The 13,372-nt window shown below is 44.5% G+C and overlaps 52 non-coding genes and 5 pseudogenes across 52 annotated transcripts; all 57 read left to right on the forward strand.

The window, feature by feature from the left end:
- Position 1: 1 nt before the first annotated feature.
- On the forward strand, positions 2–120 carry LOC144392602 (5S ribosomal RNA). Its single transcript, XR_013455991.1, has one exon. It is a non-coding gene; the product is annotated as a 5S ribosomal RNA (ribosomal RNA).
- Positions 121–236: 116 nt separating this feature from the next.
- LOC144398463 (5S ribosomal RNA) lies at positions 237–355 on the forward strand. The gene has a single exon (XR_013460610.1). It is a non-coding gene; the product is annotated as a 5S ribosomal RNA (ribosomal RNA).
- A 117-nt stretch (positions 356–472) lies between these two features.
- Positions 473–581, forward strand: LOC144399925 (5S ribosomal RNA; annotated as a pseudogene).
- A 116-nt stretch (positions 582–697) lies between these two features.
- LOC144398618 (5S ribosomal RNA) lies at positions 698–816 on the forward strand. Its single transcript, XR_013460765.1, has one exon. It is a non-coding gene; the product is annotated as a 5S ribosomal RNA (ribosomal RNA).
- A 116-nt stretch (positions 817–932) lies between these two features.
- On the forward strand, positions 933–1,051 carry LOC144401774 (5S ribosomal RNA). Its single transcript, XR_013463709.1, has one exon. It is a non-coding gene; the product is annotated as a 5S ribosomal RNA (ribosomal RNA).
- Positions 1,052–1,168: 117 nt separating this feature from the next.
- On the forward strand, positions 1,169–1,287 carry LOC144398424 (5S ribosomal RNA). Its single transcript, XR_013460571.1, has one exon. It is a non-coding gene; the product is annotated as a 5S ribosomal RNA (ribosomal RNA).
- A 116-nt stretch (positions 1,288–1,403) lies between these two features.
- LOC144399768 (5S ribosomal RNA) lies at positions 1,404–1,522 on the forward strand. Its single transcript, XR_013461914.1, has one exon. It is a non-coding gene; the product is annotated as a 5S ribosomal RNA (ribosomal RNA).
- Positions 1,523–1,638: 116 nt separating this feature from the next.
- LOC144401775 (5S ribosomal RNA) lies at positions 1,639–1,757 on the forward strand. The gene has a single exon (XR_013463710.1). It is a non-coding gene; the product is annotated as a 5S ribosomal RNA (ribosomal RNA).
- Positions 1,758–1,874: 117 nt separating this feature from the next.
- LOC144399881 (5S ribosomal RNA) lies at positions 1,875–1,983 on the forward strand (annotated as a pseudogene).
- Positions 1,984–2,099: 116 nt separating this feature from the next.
- Positions 2,100–2,218, forward strand: LOC144397856 (5S ribosomal RNA). The gene has a single exon (XR_013460003.1). It is a non-coding gene; the product is annotated as a 5S ribosomal RNA (ribosomal RNA).
- A 116-nt stretch (positions 2,219–2,334) lies between these two features.
- LOC144397867 (5S ribosomal RNA) lies at positions 2,335–2,453 on the forward strand. The gene has a single exon (XR_013460014.1). It is a non-coding gene; the product is annotated as a 5S ribosomal RNA (ribosomal RNA).
- Positions 2,454–2,570: 117 nt separating this feature from the next.
- On the forward strand, positions 2,571–2,689 carry LOC144398024 (5S ribosomal RNA). Its single transcript, XR_013460171.1, has one exon. It is a non-coding gene; the product is annotated as a 5S ribosomal RNA (ribosomal RNA).
- Positions 2,690–2,805: 116 nt separating this feature from the next.
- On the forward strand, positions 2,806–2,924 carry LOC144396429 (5S ribosomal RNA). The gene has a single exon (XR_013458575.1). It is a non-coding gene; the product is annotated as a 5S ribosomal RNA (ribosomal RNA).
- Positions 2,925–3,040: 116 nt separating this feature from the next.
- Positions 3,041–3,159, forward strand: LOC144398496 (5S ribosomal RNA). The gene has a single exon (XR_013460643.1). It is a non-coding gene; the product is annotated as a 5S ribosomal RNA (ribosomal RNA).
- Positions 3,160–3,275: 116 nt separating this feature from the next.
- LOC144397328 (5S ribosomal RNA) lies at positions 3,276–3,394 on the forward strand. The gene has a single exon (XR_013459474.1). It is a non-coding gene; the product is annotated as a 5S ribosomal RNA (ribosomal RNA).
- Positions 3,395–3,511: 117 nt separating this feature from the next.
- On the forward strand, positions 3,512–3,620 carry LOC144399927 (5S ribosomal RNA; annotated as a pseudogene).
- A 116-nt stretch (positions 3,621–3,736) lies between these two features.
- Positions 3,737–3,855, forward strand: LOC144397878 (5S ribosomal RNA). Its single transcript, XR_013460025.1, has one exon. It is a non-coding gene; the product is annotated as a 5S ribosomal RNA (ribosomal RNA).
- A 116-nt stretch (positions 3,856–3,971) lies between these two features.
- Positions 3,972–4,090, forward strand: LOC144398619 (5S ribosomal RNA). The gene has a single exon (XR_013460766.1). It is a non-coding gene; the product is annotated as a 5S ribosomal RNA (ribosomal RNA).
- A 116-nt stretch (positions 4,091–4,206) lies between these two features.
- Positions 4,207–4,325, forward strand: LOC144401776 (5S ribosomal RNA). The gene has a single exon (XR_013463711.1). It is a non-coding gene; the product is annotated as a 5S ribosomal RNA (ribosomal RNA).
- Positions 4,326–4,442: 117 nt separating this feature from the next.
- Positions 4,443–4,561, forward strand: LOC144399360 (5S ribosomal RNA). Its single transcript, XR_013461505.1, has one exon. It is a non-coding gene; the product is annotated as a 5S ribosomal RNA (ribosomal RNA).
- Positions 4,562–4,677: 116 nt separating this feature from the next.
- LOC144399354 (5S ribosomal RNA) lies at positions 4,678–4,796 on the forward strand. The gene has a single exon (XR_013461499.1). It is a non-coding gene; the product is annotated as a 5S ribosomal RNA (ribosomal RNA).
- A 116-nt stretch (positions 4,797–4,912) lies between these two features.
- On the forward strand, positions 4,913–5,031 carry LOC144399550 (5S ribosomal RNA). The gene has a single exon (XR_013461696.1). It is a non-coding gene; the product is annotated as a 5S ribosomal RNA (ribosomal RNA).
- A 116-nt stretch (positions 5,032–5,147) lies between these two features.
- LOC144399757 (5S ribosomal RNA) lies at positions 5,148–5,266 on the forward strand. The gene has a single exon (XR_013461903.1). It is a non-coding gene; the product is annotated as a 5S ribosomal RNA (ribosomal RNA).
- Positions 5,267–5,382: 116 nt separating this feature from the next.
- Positions 5,383–5,501, forward strand: LOC144389998 (5S ribosomal RNA). Its single transcript, XR_013454051.1, has one exon. It is a non-coding gene; the product is annotated as a 5S ribosomal RNA (ribosomal RNA).
- Positions 5,502–5,618: 117 nt separating this feature from the next.
- LOC144392613 (5S ribosomal RNA) lies at positions 5,619–5,737 on the forward strand. Its single transcript, XR_013456002.1, has one exon. It is a non-coding gene; the product is annotated as a 5S ribosomal RNA (ribosomal RNA).
- A 116-nt stretch (positions 5,738–5,853) lies between these two features.
- Positions 5,854–5,972, forward strand: LOC144397889 (5S ribosomal RNA). Its single transcript, XR_013460036.1, has one exon. It is a non-coding gene; the product is annotated as a 5S ribosomal RNA (ribosomal RNA).
- A 117-nt stretch (positions 5,973–6,089) lies between these two features.
- LOC144398025 (5S ribosomal RNA) lies at positions 6,090–6,208 on the forward strand. Its single transcript, XR_013460172.1, has one exon. It is a non-coding gene; the product is annotated as a 5S ribosomal RNA (ribosomal RNA).
- Positions 6,209–6,324: 116 nt separating this feature from the next.
- Positions 6,325–6,443, forward strand: LOC144396430 (5S ribosomal RNA). The gene has a single exon (XR_013458576.1). It is a non-coding gene; the product is annotated as a 5S ribosomal RNA (ribosomal RNA).
- Positions 6,444–6,559: 116 nt separating this feature from the next.
- LOC144398177 (5S ribosomal RNA) lies at positions 6,560–6,678 on the forward strand. Its single transcript, XR_013460324.1, has one exon. It is a non-coding gene; the product is annotated as a 5S ribosomal RNA (ribosomal RNA).
- Positions 6,679–6,795: 117 nt separating this feature from the next.
- LOC144399928 (5S ribosomal RNA) lies at positions 6,796–6,904 on the forward strand (annotated as a pseudogene).
- A 116-nt stretch (positions 6,905–7,020) lies between these two features.
- Positions 7,021–7,139, forward strand: LOC144397900 (5S ribosomal RNA). The gene has a single exon (XR_013460047.1). It is a non-coding gene; the product is annotated as a 5S ribosomal RNA (ribosomal RNA).
- Positions 7,140–7,255: 116 nt separating this feature from the next.
- LOC144398620 (5S ribosomal RNA) lies at positions 7,256–7,374 on the forward strand. Its single transcript, XR_013460767.1, has one exon. It is a non-coding gene; the product is annotated as a 5S ribosomal RNA (ribosomal RNA).
- Positions 7,375–7,490: 116 nt separating this feature from the next.
- LOC144401777 (5S ribosomal RNA) lies at positions 7,491–7,609 on the forward strand. Its single transcript, XR_013463712.1, has one exon. It is a non-coding gene; the product is annotated as a 5S ribosomal RNA (ribosomal RNA).
- A 117-nt stretch (positions 7,610–7,726) lies between these two features.
- Positions 7,727–7,845, forward strand: LOC144399358 (5S ribosomal RNA). The gene has a single exon (XR_013461503.1). It is a non-coding gene; the product is annotated as a 5S ribosomal RNA (ribosomal RNA).
- A 116-nt stretch (positions 7,846–7,961) lies between these two features.
- On the forward strand, positions 7,962–8,080 carry LOC144399355 (5S ribosomal RNA). The gene has a single exon (XR_013461500.1). It is a non-coding gene; the product is annotated as a 5S ribosomal RNA (ribosomal RNA).
- A 116-nt stretch (positions 8,081–8,196) lies between these two features.
- Positions 8,197–8,315, forward strand: LOC144398239 (5S ribosomal RNA). Its single transcript, XR_013460386.1, has one exon. It is a non-coding gene; the product is annotated as a 5S ribosomal RNA (ribosomal RNA).
- A 116-nt stretch (positions 8,316–8,431) lies between these two features.
- Positions 8,432–8,550, forward strand: LOC144399361 (5S ribosomal RNA). Its single transcript, XR_013461506.1, has one exon. It is a non-coding gene; the product is annotated as a 5S ribosomal RNA (ribosomal RNA).
- Positions 8,551–8,666: 116 nt separating this feature from the next.
- Positions 8,667–8,785, forward strand: LOC144399356 (5S ribosomal RNA). The gene has a single exon (XR_013461501.1). It is a non-coding gene; the product is annotated as a 5S ribosomal RNA (ribosomal RNA).
- Positions 8,786–8,901: 116 nt separating this feature from the next.
- Positions 8,902–9,020, forward strand: LOC144398240 (5S ribosomal RNA). The gene has a single exon (XR_013460387.1). It is a non-coding gene; the product is annotated as a 5S ribosomal RNA (ribosomal RNA).
- Positions 9,021–9,136: 116 nt separating this feature from the next.
- Positions 9,137–9,255, forward strand: LOC144397911 (5S ribosomal RNA). Its single transcript, XR_013460058.1, has one exon. It is a non-coding gene; the product is annotated as a 5S ribosomal RNA (ribosomal RNA).
- A 117-nt stretch (positions 9,256–9,372) lies between these two features.
- LOC144396432 (5S ribosomal RNA) lies at positions 9,373–9,491 on the forward strand. Its single transcript, XR_013458578.1, has one exon. It is a non-coding gene; the product is annotated as a 5S ribosomal RNA (ribosomal RNA).
- Positions 9,492–9,607: 116 nt separating this feature from the next.
- Positions 9,608–9,726, forward strand: LOC144401778 (5S ribosomal RNA). Its single transcript, XR_013463713.1, has one exon. It is a non-coding gene; the product is annotated as a 5S ribosomal RNA (ribosomal RNA).
- Positions 9,727–9,843: 117 nt separating this feature from the next.
- On the forward strand, positions 9,844–9,962 carry LOC144396433 (5S ribosomal RNA). Its single transcript, XR_013458579.1, has one exon. It is a non-coding gene; the product is annotated as a 5S ribosomal RNA (ribosomal RNA).
- Positions 9,963–10,078: 116 nt separating this feature from the next.
- Positions 10,079–10,197, forward strand: LOC144397922 (5S ribosomal RNA). The gene has a single exon (XR_013460069.1). It is a non-coding gene; the product is annotated as a 5S ribosomal RNA (ribosomal RNA).
- A 117-nt stretch (positions 10,198–10,314) lies between these two features.
- LOC144401780 (5S ribosomal RNA) lies at positions 10,315–10,433 on the forward strand. The gene has a single exon (XR_013463715.1). It is a non-coding gene; the product is annotated as a 5S ribosomal RNA (ribosomal RNA).
- Positions 10,434–10,550: 117 nt separating this feature from the next.
- Positions 10,551–10,669, forward strand: LOC144399836 (5S ribosomal RNA; annotated as a pseudogene).
- Positions 10,670–10,785: 116 nt separating this feature from the next.
- Positions 10,786–10,904, forward strand: LOC144397933 (5S ribosomal RNA). The gene has a single exon (XR_013460080.1). It is a non-coding gene; the product is annotated as a 5S ribosomal RNA (ribosomal RNA).
- Positions 10,905–11,021: 117 nt separating this feature from the next.
- LOC144396434 (5S ribosomal RNA) lies at positions 11,022–11,140 on the forward strand. The gene has a single exon (XR_013458580.1). It is a non-coding gene; the product is annotated as a 5S ribosomal RNA (ribosomal RNA).
- A 116-nt stretch (positions 11,141–11,256) lies between these two features.
- LOC144401781 (5S ribosomal RNA) lies at positions 11,257–11,375 on the forward strand. Its single transcript, XR_013463716.1, has one exon. It is a non-coding gene; the product is annotated as a 5S ribosomal RNA (ribosomal RNA).
- A 116-nt stretch (positions 11,376–11,491) lies between these two features.
- On the forward strand, positions 11,492–11,610 carry LOC144397945 (5S ribosomal RNA). Its single transcript, XR_013460092.1, has one exon. It is a non-coding gene; the product is annotated as a 5S ribosomal RNA (ribosomal RNA).
- Positions 11,611–11,727: 117 nt separating this feature from the next.
- Positions 11,728–11,846, forward strand: LOC144396435 (5S ribosomal RNA). Its single transcript, XR_013458581.1, has one exon. It is a non-coding gene; the product is annotated as a 5S ribosomal RNA (ribosomal RNA).
- Positions 11,847–11,962: 116 nt separating this feature from the next.
- On the forward strand, positions 11,963–12,081 carry LOC144397956 (5S ribosomal RNA). Its single transcript, XR_013460103.1, has one exon. It is a non-coding gene; the product is annotated as a 5S ribosomal RNA (ribosomal RNA).
- A 117-nt stretch (positions 12,082–12,198) lies between these two features.
- Positions 12,199–12,317, forward strand: LOC144396436 (5S ribosomal RNA). The gene has a single exon (XR_013458582.1). It is a non-coding gene; the product is annotated as a 5S ribosomal RNA (ribosomal RNA).
- Positions 12,318–12,433: 116 nt separating this feature from the next.
- Positions 12,434–12,552, forward strand: LOC144396437 (5S ribosomal RNA). The gene has a single exon (XR_013458583.1). It is a non-coding gene; the product is annotated as a 5S ribosomal RNA (ribosomal RNA).
- A 116-nt stretch (positions 12,553–12,668) lies between these two features.
- Positions 12,669–12,787, forward strand: LOC144397083 (5S ribosomal RNA). Its single transcript, XR_013459228.1, has one exon. It is a non-coding gene; the product is annotated as a 5S ribosomal RNA (ribosomal RNA).
- Positions 12,788–12,904: 117 nt separating this feature from the next.
- LOC144392623 (5S ribosomal RNA) lies at positions 12,905–13,023 on the forward strand. Its single transcript, XR_013456007.1, has one exon. It is a non-coding gene; the product is annotated as a 5S ribosomal RNA (ribosomal RNA).
- A 116-nt stretch (positions 13,024–13,139) lies between these two features.
- LOC144396438 (5S ribosomal RNA) lies at positions 13,140–13,258 on the forward strand. The gene has a single exon (XR_013458584.1). It is a non-coding gene; the product is annotated as a 5S ribosomal RNA (ribosomal RNA).
- Positions 13,259–13,372: the final 114 nt, after the last annotated feature.

The raw sequence follows: 13,372 nt of genomic DNA on the forward strand, positions 1-13,372 counted from the left end.
TGCTTACGGCCATACCTCTCTGGCTTCGCCTGATCTCGTCTGATCTCAGAAGCTAAGCAGAGTAGGGCCTGGTTAGTACTTGGATGGAAGACCGCCTGGGAATCCCAGGTGCTGTAAGCTTTTTCATTTCGATCTGTAAAAGACACAAAGAAGAACTTAGAAAGTGACTCCATTTCATTGTCAAAACTCCAAAACCTTTGACACATTTTAAAAGATTAGGTAGAGGACAAAAGGTTGCTTACGGCCATACCTCTCTGGCTCCGCCTGATCTCGTCTGATCTCAGAAGCTAAGCAGAGTAGGGCCTGGTTAGTACTTGGATGGAAGACCGCCTGGGAATCCCAGGTGCCGTAAGGTTTTTCATTTCTCTCTCTGGAAGAAATCGAGAAGGCATTAGAAAGTGACTCCTTTTTCATTATCAAAACTCCAAAACCTTTGACACATTTTAAAAGATTAGGAAGAGGACATACAGTTGCTTACAGCCATACCTCTCTGGCTCCGTCTGATCTCAGAAGCTAAGCAGAGTAGGGCCTGGTTAGTACTTGGATGGAAGACCGCCTGGGAATCCCAGGTGCTGTAAGCTTTTTCATTTCGATCTGTAAAAGACACAGAGAAGGCCTTAGAAAGTGACTCCATTTCATTGTCAAAACTACAAAACCTTTGACACATTTTAAAAGATTAGGTAGAGGACATACAGTTGCTTACGGCCATACCTCTCTGGCTCCGCCTGATCTCGTCTGATCTCAGAAGCTAAGCAGAGTAGGGCCTGGTTAGTACTTGGATGGAAGACCGCCTGGGAATCCCAGGTGCTGTACGCTTTTTCATTTCGATCTGTAAAAGACACAGAGAAGGCCTTAGAAAGTGACTCCATTTCATTGTCAAAACTACAAAACCTTTGACACATTTTAAAAGATTAGGTAGAGGACATACAGTTGCTTACGGCCATACCTCTCTGGCTCCGCCTGATCTCGTCTGATCTCAGAAGCTAAGCAGAGTAGGGCCTGGTTAGTACTTGGATGGAAGACCGCCTGGGAATCCCAGGTGCCGTAAGCTTTTTAATTTCTCTCTCTGGAAGAAATCGAGAAGGCCTTAGAAAGTGACTCCTTTTTCATTATCAAAACTCCAAAACCTTTGACACATTTTAAAAGATTAGGAAGAGGACATACAGTTGCTTACGGCCATACCTCTCTGGCTCCGCCTGATCTCGTCTGATCTCAGAAGCTAAGCAGAGTAGGGCCTGGTTAGTACTTGGATGGAAGACCGCCTGGGAATCCCAGGTGCTGTAAACTTTTTCATTTCGATCTGTAAAAGACACAGAGAAGGCCTTAGAAAGTGACTCCATTTCATTGTCAAAACTACAAAACCTTTGACACATTTTAAAAGATTAGGAAGAGGACATACAGTTTCTTACGGCCATACCTCTCTGGCTCCGCCTGATCTCGTCTGATCTCAGAAGCTAAGCAGAGTAGGGCCTGGTTAGTACTTGGATGAAAGACTGCCTGGGAATCCCAGGTGCCGTAAGCTTTTTCATTTCGATCTGTAAAAGACTCAGAGAAGGCCTTAGAAAGTGACTCCATTTCATTGTCAAAACTCCAAAACCTTTGACACATTTTAAAAGATTAGGTAGAGGACATACAGTTGCTTACGGCCATACCTCTCTGGCTCCGCCTGATCTCGTCTGATCTCAGAAGCTAAGCAGAGTAGGGCCTGGTTAGTACTTGGATGGAAGACCGCCTGGGAATCCCAGGTGCCGTAAGCTTTTTCATTTCTCTCTCTGGAAGAAATCGAGAAGGCATTAGAAAGTGACTCCTTTTTCATTATCAAAACTCCAAAACCTTTGACACATTTTAAAAGATTAGGAAGAGGACATACAGTTGCTTACGGCCATACCTCTCTGGCTCCGTCTGATCTCAGAAGCTAAGCAGAGTAGGGCCTGGTTAGTACTTGGATGGAAGACCGCCTGGGAATCCCAGGTGCTGTAAGCTTTTTCATTTCGATCTGTAAAAGACACAGAGAAGGCCTTAGAAAGTGACTCCATTTCATTGTCAAAACTACAAAACCTTTGACACATTTTAAAAGATTAGGAAGAGGACATACAGTTGCTTACGGCCATACCTCTCTGGCTCCGCCTGATCTCGTCAGATCTCAGAAGCTAAGCAGAGTAGGGCCTGGTTAGTACTTGGATGGAAGACCGCCTGGGAATCCCAGGTGCCGTAAGCTTTTTCATTTCGATCTGTAAAAGACTCAGAGAAGGCCTTAGAAAGTGACTCCATTTCATTGTCAAAACTCCAAAACCTTTGACACATTTTAAAAGATTAGGTAGAGGACATAAGGTTGCTTACGGCCATACCTCTCTGGCTCCGCCTGATCTCGTCAGATCTCAGAAGCTAAGCAGAGTAGGGCCTGGTTAGTACTTGGATGGAAGACCGCCTGGGAATCCCAGGTGCCGTAAGCTTTTTCATTTCTCTCTCTGGAAGAAATCGAGAAGGCATTAGAAAGTGACTCCTTTTTCATTATCAAAACTCCAAAACCTTTGACACATTTTAAAAGATTAGGAAGAGGACATACAGTTGCTTACGGCCATACCTCTCTGGCTCTGCCTGATCTCGTCTGATCTCAGAAGCTAAGCAGAGTAGGGCCTGGTTAGTACTTGGATGGAAGACCGCCTGGGAATCCCAGGTGCTGTAAGCTTTTTCATTTCGATCTGTAAAAGACACAGAGAAGGCCTTAGAAAGTGACTCCATTTCTTTGTCAAAACTACAAAACCTTTGACACATTTTAAAAGATTAGGAAGAGGACATACAGTTGCTTACGGCCATACCTCTCTGGCTCCGCCTGATCTCGTCTGATCTCAGAAGCTAAGCAGAGTAGGGCCTGGTTAGTACTTGGATGGAAGACCGCCTGGGAATCCCAGGTGCTGTAAGCTTTTTCATTTCGATCTGTAAAAGACACAGAGAAGGCCTTAGAAAGTGACTCCATTTCATTGTCAAAACTACAAAACCTTTGACACATTTTAAAAGATTAGGAAGAGGACATACAGTTGCTTACGGCCATACCTCTCTGGCTCCGCCTGATCTCGTCAGATCTCAGAAGCTAAGCAGAGTAGGGCCTGGTTAGTACTTGGATGGAAGACCGCCTGGGAATCCCAGGTGCTGTACGCTTTTTCATTTCGATCTGTAAAAGACACAGAGAAGGCCTTAGAAAGTGACTCCATTTAATTGTCAAAACTACAAAACCTTTGACACATTTTAAAAGATTAGGTAGAGGACATACAGTTGCTTACGGCCATACCTCTCTGGCTCTGCCTGATCTCGTCTGATCTCAGAAGCTAAGCAGAGTAGGGCCTGGTTAGTACTTGGATGGAAGACCGCCTGGGAATCCCAGGTGCCGTAAGCTTTTTCATTTCTCTCTCTGGAAGAAATCGAGAAGGCATTAGAAAGTGACTCCTTTTTCATTATCAAAACTCCAAAACCTTTGACACATTTTAAAAGATTAGGAAGAGGACATACAGTTGCTTACAGCCATACCTCTCTGGCTCCGTCTGATCTCAGAAGCTAAGCAGAGTAGGGCCTGGTTAGTACTTGGATGGAAGACCGCCTGGGAATCCCAGGTGCTGTAAGCTTTTTCATTTCGATCTGTAAAAGACACAGAGAAGGCCTTAGAAAGTGACTCCATTTCATTGTCAAAACTACAAAACCTTTGACACATTTTAAAAGATTAGGAAGAGGACATACAGTTGCTTACGGCCATACCTCTCTGGCTCCGCCTGATCTCGTCAGATCTCAGAAGCTAAGCAGAGTAGGGCCTGGTTAGTACTTGGATGGAAGACCGCCTGGGAATCCCAGGTGCCGTAAGCTTTTTCATTTCTATCTGTAAAAGACACAGAGAAGGCCTTAGAAAGTGACTCCATTTCATTGTCAAAACTACAAAACCTTTGACACATTTTAAAAGATTAGGTAGAGGACATACAGTTGCTTACGGCCATACCTCTCTGGCTCCGCCTGATCTCGTCTGATCTCAGAAGCTAAGCAGAGTAGGGCCTGGTTAGTACTTGGATGGAAGACCGCCTGGGAATCCCAGGTGCTGTACGCTTTTTCATTTCGATCTGTAAAAGACACAGAGAAGGCCTTAGAAAGTGACTCCATTTCATTGTCAAAACTACAAAACCTTTGACACATTTTAAAAGATTAGGTAGAGGACATACAGTTGCTTACGGCCATACCTCTCTGGCTCCGCCTGATCTCGTCTGATCTCAGAAGCTAAGCAGAGTAGGGCCTGGTTAGTACTTGGATGGAAGACCGCCTGGGAATCCCAGGTGCCGTAAGCTTTTTCATTTCTCTCTCTGGAAGAAATCGAGAAGGCCTTAGAAAGTGACTCCTTTTTCATTATCAAAACTCCAAAACCTTTGACACATTTTAAAAGATTAGGAAGAGGACATACAGTTTCTTACGGCCATACCTCTCTGGCTCCGCCTGATCTCGTCTGATCTCAGAAGCTAAGCAGAGTAGGGCCTGGTTAGTACTTGGATGGAAGACCGCCTGGGAATCCCAGGTGCTGTAAACTTTTTCATTTCGATCTGTAAAAGACACAGAGAAGGCCTTAGAAAGTGACTCCATTTCATTGTCAAAACTACAAAACCTTTGACACATTTTAAAAGATTAGGAAGAGGACATACAGTTTCTTACGGCCATACCTCTCTGGCTCCGCCTGATCTCATCTGATCTCAGAAGCTAAGCAGAGTAGGGCCTGGTTAGTACTTGGATGAAAGACCGCCTGGGAATCCCAGGTGCCGTAAGCTTTTTCATTTCGATCTGTAAAAGACTCAGAGAAGGCCTTAGAAAGTGACTCCATTTCATTGTCAAAACTACAAAACCTTTGACACATTTTAAAAGATTAGGAAGAGGACATACAGTTTCTTACGGCCATACCTCTCTGGCTCCGCCTGATCTCGTCTGATCTCAGAAGCTAAGCAGAGTAGGGCCTGGTTAGTACTTGGATGAAAGACCGCCTGGGAATCCCAGGTGCCGTAAGCTTTTTCATTTCGATCTGTAAAAGACTCAGAGAAGGCCTTAGAAAGTGACTCCATTTCATTGTCAAAACTACAAAACCTTTGACACATTTTAAAAGATTAGGAAGAGGACATACAGTTTCTTACGGCCATACCTCTCTGGCTCCGCCTGATCTCGTCTGATCTCAGAAGCTAAGCAGAGTAGGGCCTGGTTAGTACTTGGATGGAAGACAGCCTGGGAATCCCAGGTGCTGTAAGCTTTTTCATTTCGATCTGTAAAAGACACAGAGAAGGCCTTAGAAAGTGACTCCATTTCATTGTCAAAACTACAAAACCTTTGACACATTTTAAAAGATTAGGAAGAGGACATACAGTTGCTTACGGCCATACCTCTCTGGCTCCGCCTGATCTCGTCAGATCTCAGAAGCTAAGCAGAGTAGGGCCTGGTTAGTACTTGGATGGAAGACCGCCTGGGAATCCCAGGTGCTGTAAGCTTTTTCATTTCTCTCTCTGGAAGAAATCGAGAAGGCATTAGAAAGTGACTCCTTTTTCATTATCTAAACTCCAAAACCTTTGACACATTTTAAAATATTAGGAAGAGGACATACAGTTGCTTACGGCCATACCTCTCTGGCTTCGCCTGATCTCGTCTGATCTCAGAAGCTAAGCAGAGTAGGGCCTGGTTAGTACTTGGATGGAAGACCGCCTGGGAATCCCAGGTGCTGTAAGCTTTTTCATTTCGATCTGTAAAAGACACAGAGAAGGCCTTAGAAAGTGACTCCATTTAATTGTCAAAACTACAAAACCTTTGACACATTTTAAAAGATTAGGTAGAGGACATACAGTTGCTTACGGCCATACCTCTCTGGCTCCGCCTGATCTCGTCAGATCTCAGAAGCTAAGCAGAGTAGGGCCTGGTTAGTACTTGGATGGAAGACCGCCTGGGAATCCCAGGTGCCGTAAGCTTTTTCATTTCTCTCTCTGGAAGAAATCGAGAAGGCATTAGAAAGTGACTCCTTTTTCATTATCAAAACTCCAAAACCTTTGACACATTTTAAAAGATTAGGAAGAGGACATACAGTTGCTTACGGCCATACCTCTCTGGCTCTGCCTGATCTCGTCTGATCTCAGAAGCTAAGCAGAGTAGGGCCTGGTTAGTACTTGGATGGAAGACCGCCTGGGAATCCCAGGTGCTGTAAGCTTTTTCATTTCGATCTGTAAAAGACACAGAGAAGGCCTTAGAAAGTGACTCCATTTCTTTGTCAAAACTACAAAACCTTTGACACATTTTAAAAGATTAGGAAGAGGACATACAGTTGCTTACGGCCATACCTCTCTGGCTCCGCCTGATCTCGTCTGATCTCAGAAGCTAAGCAGAGTAGGGCCTGGTTAGTACTTGGATGGAAGACCGCCTGGGAATCCCAGGTGCTGTAAGCTTTTTCATTTCGATCTGTAAAAGACACAGAGAAGGCCTTAGAAAGTGACTCCATTTCATTGTCAAAACTACAAAACCTTTGACACATTTTAAAAGATTAGGAAGAGGACATACAGTTGCTTACGGCCATCCCTCTCTGGCTCCGCCTGATCTCGTCAGATCTCAGAAGCTAAGCAGAGTAGGGCCTGGTTAGTACTTGGATGGAAGACCGCCTGGGAATCCCAGGTGCCGTAAGCTTTTTCATTTCTCTCTCTGGAAGAAATCGAGAAGGCATTAGAAAGTGACTCCTTTTTCATTATCAAAACTCCAAAACCTTTGACACATTTTAAAAGATTAGGAAGAGGACATACAGTTGCTTACAGCCATACCTCTCTGGCTCCGTCTGATCTCAGAAGCTAAGCAGAGTAGGGCCTGGTTAGTACTTGGATGGAAGACCGCCTGGGAATCCCAGGTGCTGTAAGCTTTTTCATTTCGATCTGTAAAAGACACAGAGAAGGCCTTAGAAAGTGACTCCATTTCATTGTCAAAACTACAAAACCTTTGACACATTTTAAAAGATTAGGAAGAGGACATACAGTTGCTTACGGCCATACCTCTCTGGCTCCGCCTGATCTCGTCAGATCTCAGAAGCTAAGCAGAGTAGGGCCTGGTTAGTACTTGGATGGAAGACCGCCTGGGAATCCCAGGTGCCGTAAGCTTTTTCATTTCTATCTGTAAAAGACACAGAGAAGGCCTTAGAAAGTGACTCCATTTCATTGTCAAAACTACAAAACCTTTGACACATTTTAAAAGATTAGGTAGAGGACATACAGTTGCTTACGGCCATACCTCTCTGGCTCCGCCTGATCTCGTCTGATCTCAGAAGCTAAGCAGAGTAGGGCCTGGTTAGTACTTGGATGGAAGACCGCCTGGGAATCCCAGGTGCTGTACGCTTTTTCATTTCGATCTGTAAAAGACACAGAGAAGGCCTTAGAAAGTGACTCCATTTCATTGTCAAAACTACAAAACCTTTGACACATTTTAAAAGATTAGGTAGAGGACATACAGTTGCTTACGGCCATACCTCTCTGGCTCCGCCTGATCTCGTCTGATCTCAGAAGCTAAGCAGAGTAGGGCCTGGTTAGTACTTGGATGGAAGACCGCCTGGGAATCCCAGGTGCCGTAAGCTTTTTCATTTCTCTCTCTGGAAGAAATCGAGAAGGCCTTAGAAAGTGACTCCTTTTTCATTATCAAAACTCCAAAACCTTTGACACATTTTAAAAGATTAGGAAGAGGACATACAGTTTCTTACGGCCATACCTCTCTGGCTCCGCCTGATCTCGTCTGATCTCAGAAGCTAAGCAGAGTAGGGCCTGGTTAGTACTTGGATGGAAGACCGCCTGGGAATCCCAGGTGCTGTAAACTTTTTCATTTCGATCTGTAAAAGACACAGAGAAGGCCTTAGAAAGTGACTCCATTTCATTGTCAAAACTACAAAACCTTTGACACATTTTAAAAGATTAGGAAGAGGACATACAGTTTCTTACGGCCATACCTCTCTGGCTCCGCCTGATCTCATCTGATCTCAGAAGCTAAGCAGAGTAGGGCCTGGTTAGTACTTGGATGAAAGACCGCCTGGGAATCCCAGGTGCCGTAAGCTTTTTCATTTCGATCTGTAAAAGACTCAGAGAAGGCCTTAGAAAGTGACTCCATTTCATTGTCAAAACTACAAAACCTTTGACACATTTTAAAAGATTAGGAAGAGGACATACAGTTTCTTACGGCCATACCTCTCTGGCTCCGCCTGATCTCGTCTGATCTCAGAAGCTAAGCAGAGTAGGGCCTGGTTAGTACTTGGATGGAAGACCGCCTGGGAATCCCAGGTGCTGTAAGCTTTTTCATTTCGATCTGTAAAAGACACAGAGAAGGCCTTAGAAAGTGACTCCATTTCATTGTCAAAACTACAAAACCTTTGACACATTTTAAAAGATTAGGAAGAGGACATACAGTTTCTTACGGCCATACCTCTCTGGCTCCGCCTGATCTCGTCTGATCTCAGAAGCTAAGCAGAGTAGGGCCTGGTTAGTACTTGGATGGAAGACCGCCTGGGAATCCCAGGTGCTGTAAACTTTTTCATTTCGATCTGTAAAAGACACAGAGAAGGCCTTAGAAAGTGACTCCATTTCATTGTCAAAACTACAAAACCTTTGACACATTTTAAAAGATTAGGAAGAGGACATACAGTTTCTTACGGCCATACCTCTCTGGCTCCGCCTGATCTCATCTGATCTCAGAAGCTAAGCAGAGTAGGGCCTGGTTAGTACTTGGATGAAAGACCGCCTGGGAATCCCAGGTGCCGTAAGCTTTTTCATTTCGATCTGTAAAAGACTCAGAGAAGGCCTTAGAAAGTGACTCCATTTCATTGTCAAAACTACAAAACCTTTGACACATTTTAAAAGATTAGGAAGAGGACATACAGTTTCTTACGGCCATACCTCTCTGGCTCCGCCTGATCTCGTCTGATCTCAGAAGCTAAGCAGAGTAGGGCCTGGTTAGTACTTGGATGGAAGACCGCCTGGGAATCCCAGGTGCTGTAAGCTTTTTCATTTCGATCTGTAAAAGACACAGAGAAGGCCTTAGAAAGTGACTCCATTTCATTGTCAAAACTACAAAACCTTTGACACATTTTAAAAGATTAGGAAGAGGACATACAGTTGCTTACGGCCATACCTCTCTGGCTCCGCCTGATCTCGTCAGATCTCAGAAGCTAAGCAGAGTAGGGCCTGGTTAGTACTTGGATGGAAGACCGCCTGGGAATCCCAGGTGCCGTAAGCTTTTTCATTTCTCTCTCTGGAAGAAATCGAGAAGGCATTAGAAAGTGAGTCCTTTTTCATTATCAAAACTCCAAAACCTTTGACACATTTTAAAAGATTAGGAAGAGGACATACAGTTGCTTACGGCCATACCTCTCTGGCTCCGCCTGATCTCGTCTGATCTCAGAAGCTAAGCAGAGTAGGGCCTGGTTAGTACTTGGATGGAAGACCGCCTGGGAATCCCAGGTGCTGTAAGCTTTTTCATTTCGATCTGTAAAAGACACAGAGAAGGCCTTAGAAAGTGACTCCATTTCATTGTCAAAACTACAAAACCTTTGACACATTTTAAAAGATTAGGAAGAGGACATACAGTTGCTTACGGCCATACCTCTCTGGCTCCGCCTGATCTCGTCTGATCTCAGAAGCTAAGCAGAGTAGGGCCTGGTTAGTACTTGGATGGAAGACCGCCTGGGAATCCCAGGTGCCGTAAGCTTTTTCATTTCTCTCTCTGGAAGAAATCGAGAAGGCATTAGAAAGTGACTCCTTTTTCATTATCAAAACTCCAAAACCTTTGACACATTTTAAAAGATAAGGAAGAGGACATACAGTTGCTTACGGCCATACCTCTCTGGCTCCGCCTGATCTCGTCTGATCTCAGAAGCTAAGCAGAGTAGGGCCTGGTTAGTACTTGGATGGAAGACCGCCTGGGAATCCCAGGTGCTGTAAGCTTTTTCATTTCGATCTGTAACAGACACAGAGAAGGCCTTAGAAAGTGACTCCATTTCATTGTCAAAACTACAAAACCTTTGACACATTTTAAAAGATTAGGAAGAGGACATACAGTTGCTTACGGCCATACCTCTCTGGCTCCGCCTGATCTCGTCAGATCTCAGAAGCTAAGCAGAGTAGGGCCTGGTTAGTACTTGGATGGAAGACCGCCTGGGAATCCCAGGTGCCGTAAGCTTTTTCATTTCTCTCTCTGGAAGAAATCGAGAAGGCATTAGAAAGTGACTCCTTTTTCATTATCAAAACTCCAAAACCTTAGACACATTTTAAAAGATTAGGTAGAGGACATACAGTTGCTTACGGCCATACCTCTCTGGCTCCGCCTGATCTCGTCTGATCTCAGAAGCTAAGCAGAGTAGGGCCTGGTTAGTACTTGGATGGAAGACCGCCTGGGAATCCCAGGTGCCGTAAGCTTTTTCATTTCTCTCTCTGGAAGAAATCGAGAAGGCCTTAGAAAGTGACTCCTTTTTCATTATCAAAACTCCAAAACCTTTGACACATTTTAAAAGATTAGTAAGAGGACATACAGTTGCTTACGGCCATACCTCTCTGGCTCCGCCTGATCTCGTCTGATCTCAGAAGCTAAGCAGAGTAGCGCCTGGTTAGTACTTGGATGGAAGACAGCCTGGGAATCCCAGGTGCTGTAAGCTTTTTCATTTCGATCTGTAAAAGACACAGAGAAGGCCTTAGAAAGTGACTCCATTTCATTGTCAAAACTACAAAACCTTTGACACATTTTAAAAGATTAGGAAGAGGACATACAGTTGCTTACGGCCATACCTCTCTGGCTCCGCCTGATCTCGTCAGATCTCAGAAGCTAAGCAGAGTAGGGCCTGGTTAGTACTTGGATGGAAGACCGCCTGGGAATCCCAGGTGCCGTAAGCTTTTTCATTTCTCTCTCTGGAAGAAATCGAGAAGGCATTAGAAAGTGACTCCTTTTTCATTATCAAAACTCCAAAACCTTTGACACATTTTAAAAGATTAGGAAGAGGACATACAGTTGCTTACGGCCATACCTCTCTGGCTCCGCCTGATCTCGTCTGATCTCAGAAGCTAAGCAGAGTAGGGCCTGGTTAGTACTTGGATGGAAGACCGCCTGGGAATCCCAGGTGCTGTAAGCTTTTTCATTTCGATCTGTAAAAGACACAGAGAAGGCCTTAGAAAGTGACTCCATTTCATTGTCAAAACTACAAAACCTTTGACACATTTTAAAAGATTAGGAAGAGGACATACAGTTGCTTACGGCCATACCTCTCTGGCTCCGCCTGATCTCGTCTGATCTCAGAAGCTAAGCAGAGTAGGGCCTGGTTAGTACTTGGATGGAAGACCGCCTGGGAATCCCAGGTGCCGTAAGCTTTTTCATTTCTATCTGTAAAAGACACAGAGAAGGCCTTAGAAAGTGACTCCATTTCATTGTCAAAACTACAAAACCTTTGACACATTTTAAAAGATTAGGAAGAGGACATACAGTTGCTTACGGCCATACCTCTCTGGCTCCGCCTGATCTCGTCAGATCTCAGAAGCTAAGCAGAGTAGGGCCTGGTTAGTACTTGGATGGAAGACCGCCTGGGAATCCCAGGTGCCGTAAGCTTTTTCATTTCTCTCTCTGGAAGAAATCGAGAAGGCATTAGAAAGTGACTCCTTTTTCATTATCTAAACTCCAAAACCTTTGACACATTTTAAAAGATTAGGAAGAGGACATACAGTTGCTTACGGCCATACCTCTCTGGCTCCGCCTGATCTCGTCTGATCTCAGAAGCTAAGCAGAGTAGGGCCTGGTTAGTACTTGGATGGAAGACCGCCTGGGAATCCCAGGTGCTGTAAGCTTTTTCATTTCGATCTGTAAAAGACACAGAGAAGGCCTTAGAAAGTGACTCCATTTAATTGTCAAAACTACAAAACCTTTGACACATTTTAAAAGATTAGGAAGAGGACATACAGTTGCTTACGGCCATACCTCTCTGGCTCCGCCTGATCTCGTCAGATCTCAGAAGCTAAGCAGAGTAGGGCCTGGTTAGTACTTGGATGGAAGACCGCCTGGGAATCCCAGGTGCCGTAAGCTTTTTCATTTCTCTCTCTGGAAGAAATCGAGAAGGCATTAGAAAGTGACTCCTTTTTCATTATCAAAACTCCAAAACCTTTGACACATTTTAAAAGATTAGGAAGAGGACATACAGTTGCTTACGGCCATACCTCTCTGGCTCCGCCTGATCTCGTCTGATCTCAGAAGCTAAGCAGAGTAGGGCCTGGTTAGTACTTGGATGGAAGACCGCCTGGGAATCCCAGGTGCTGTAAGCTTTTTCATTTCGATCTGTAAAAGACACAGAGAAGGCCTTAGAAAGTGACTCCATTTCATTGTCAAAACTACAAAACCTTTGACACATTTTAAAAGATTAGGAAGAGGACATACAGTTGCTTACGGCCATACCTCTCTGGCTCCGCCTGATCTCGTCTGATCTCAGAAGCTAAGCAGAGTAGGGCCTGGTTAGTACTTGGATGGAAGACCGCCTGGGAATCCCAGGTGCTGTAAGCTTTTTCATTTCGATCTGTAACAGACACAGAGAAGGCCTTAGAAAGTGACTCCATTTCATTGTCAAAACTACAAAACCTTTGACACATTTTAAAAGATTAGGAAGAGGACATACAGTTGCTTACGGCCATACCTCTCTTGCTCCGCCTGATCTCGTCAGATCTCAGAAGCTAAGCAGAGTAGGGCCTGGTTAGTACTTGGATGGAAGACCGCCTGGGAATCCCAGGTGCCGTAAGCTTTTTCATTTCTCTCTCTGGAAGAAATCGAGAAGGCATTAGAAAGTGACTCCTTTTTCATTATCTAAACTCCAAAACCTTTGACACATTTTAAAATATTAGGAAGAGGACATACAGTTGCTTACGGCCATACCTCTCTGGCTTCGCCTGATCTCGTCTGATCTCAGAAGCTAAGCAGAGTAGGGCCTGGTTAGTACTTGGATGGAAGACCGCCTGGGAATCCCAGGTGCTGTAAGCTTTTTTATTTCGATCTGTAAAAGACACAAAGAAGAACTTAGAAAGTGACTCCATTTCATTGTCAAAACTCCAAAACCTTTGACACATTTTAAAAGATTAGGTAGAGGACATAAGGTTGCTTACGGCCATACCTCTCTGGCTCCGCCTGATCTCGTCTGATCTCAGAAGCTAAGCAGAGTAGGGCCTGGTTAGTACTTGGATGGAAGACCGCCTGGGAATCCCAGGTGCTGTAAGCTTTTTCATTTCGATCTGTAACAGACACAGAGAAGGCCTTAGAAAGTGACTCCATTTCATTGTCAAAACTACAAAACCTTTGACACATTTTAAAAGATTAGGAAGAGGACATACAG

Source organism: Gasterosteus aculeatus, chromosome 2 (genome assembly GCF_964276395.1).
Source record: "Gasterosteus aculeatus chromosome 2, fGasAcu3.hap1.1, whole genome shotgun sequence".
Classification (NCBI taxonomy): Eukaryota; Metazoa; Chordata; class Actinopteri; order Perciformes; family Gasterosteidae; genus Gasterosteus; species Gasterosteus aculeatus.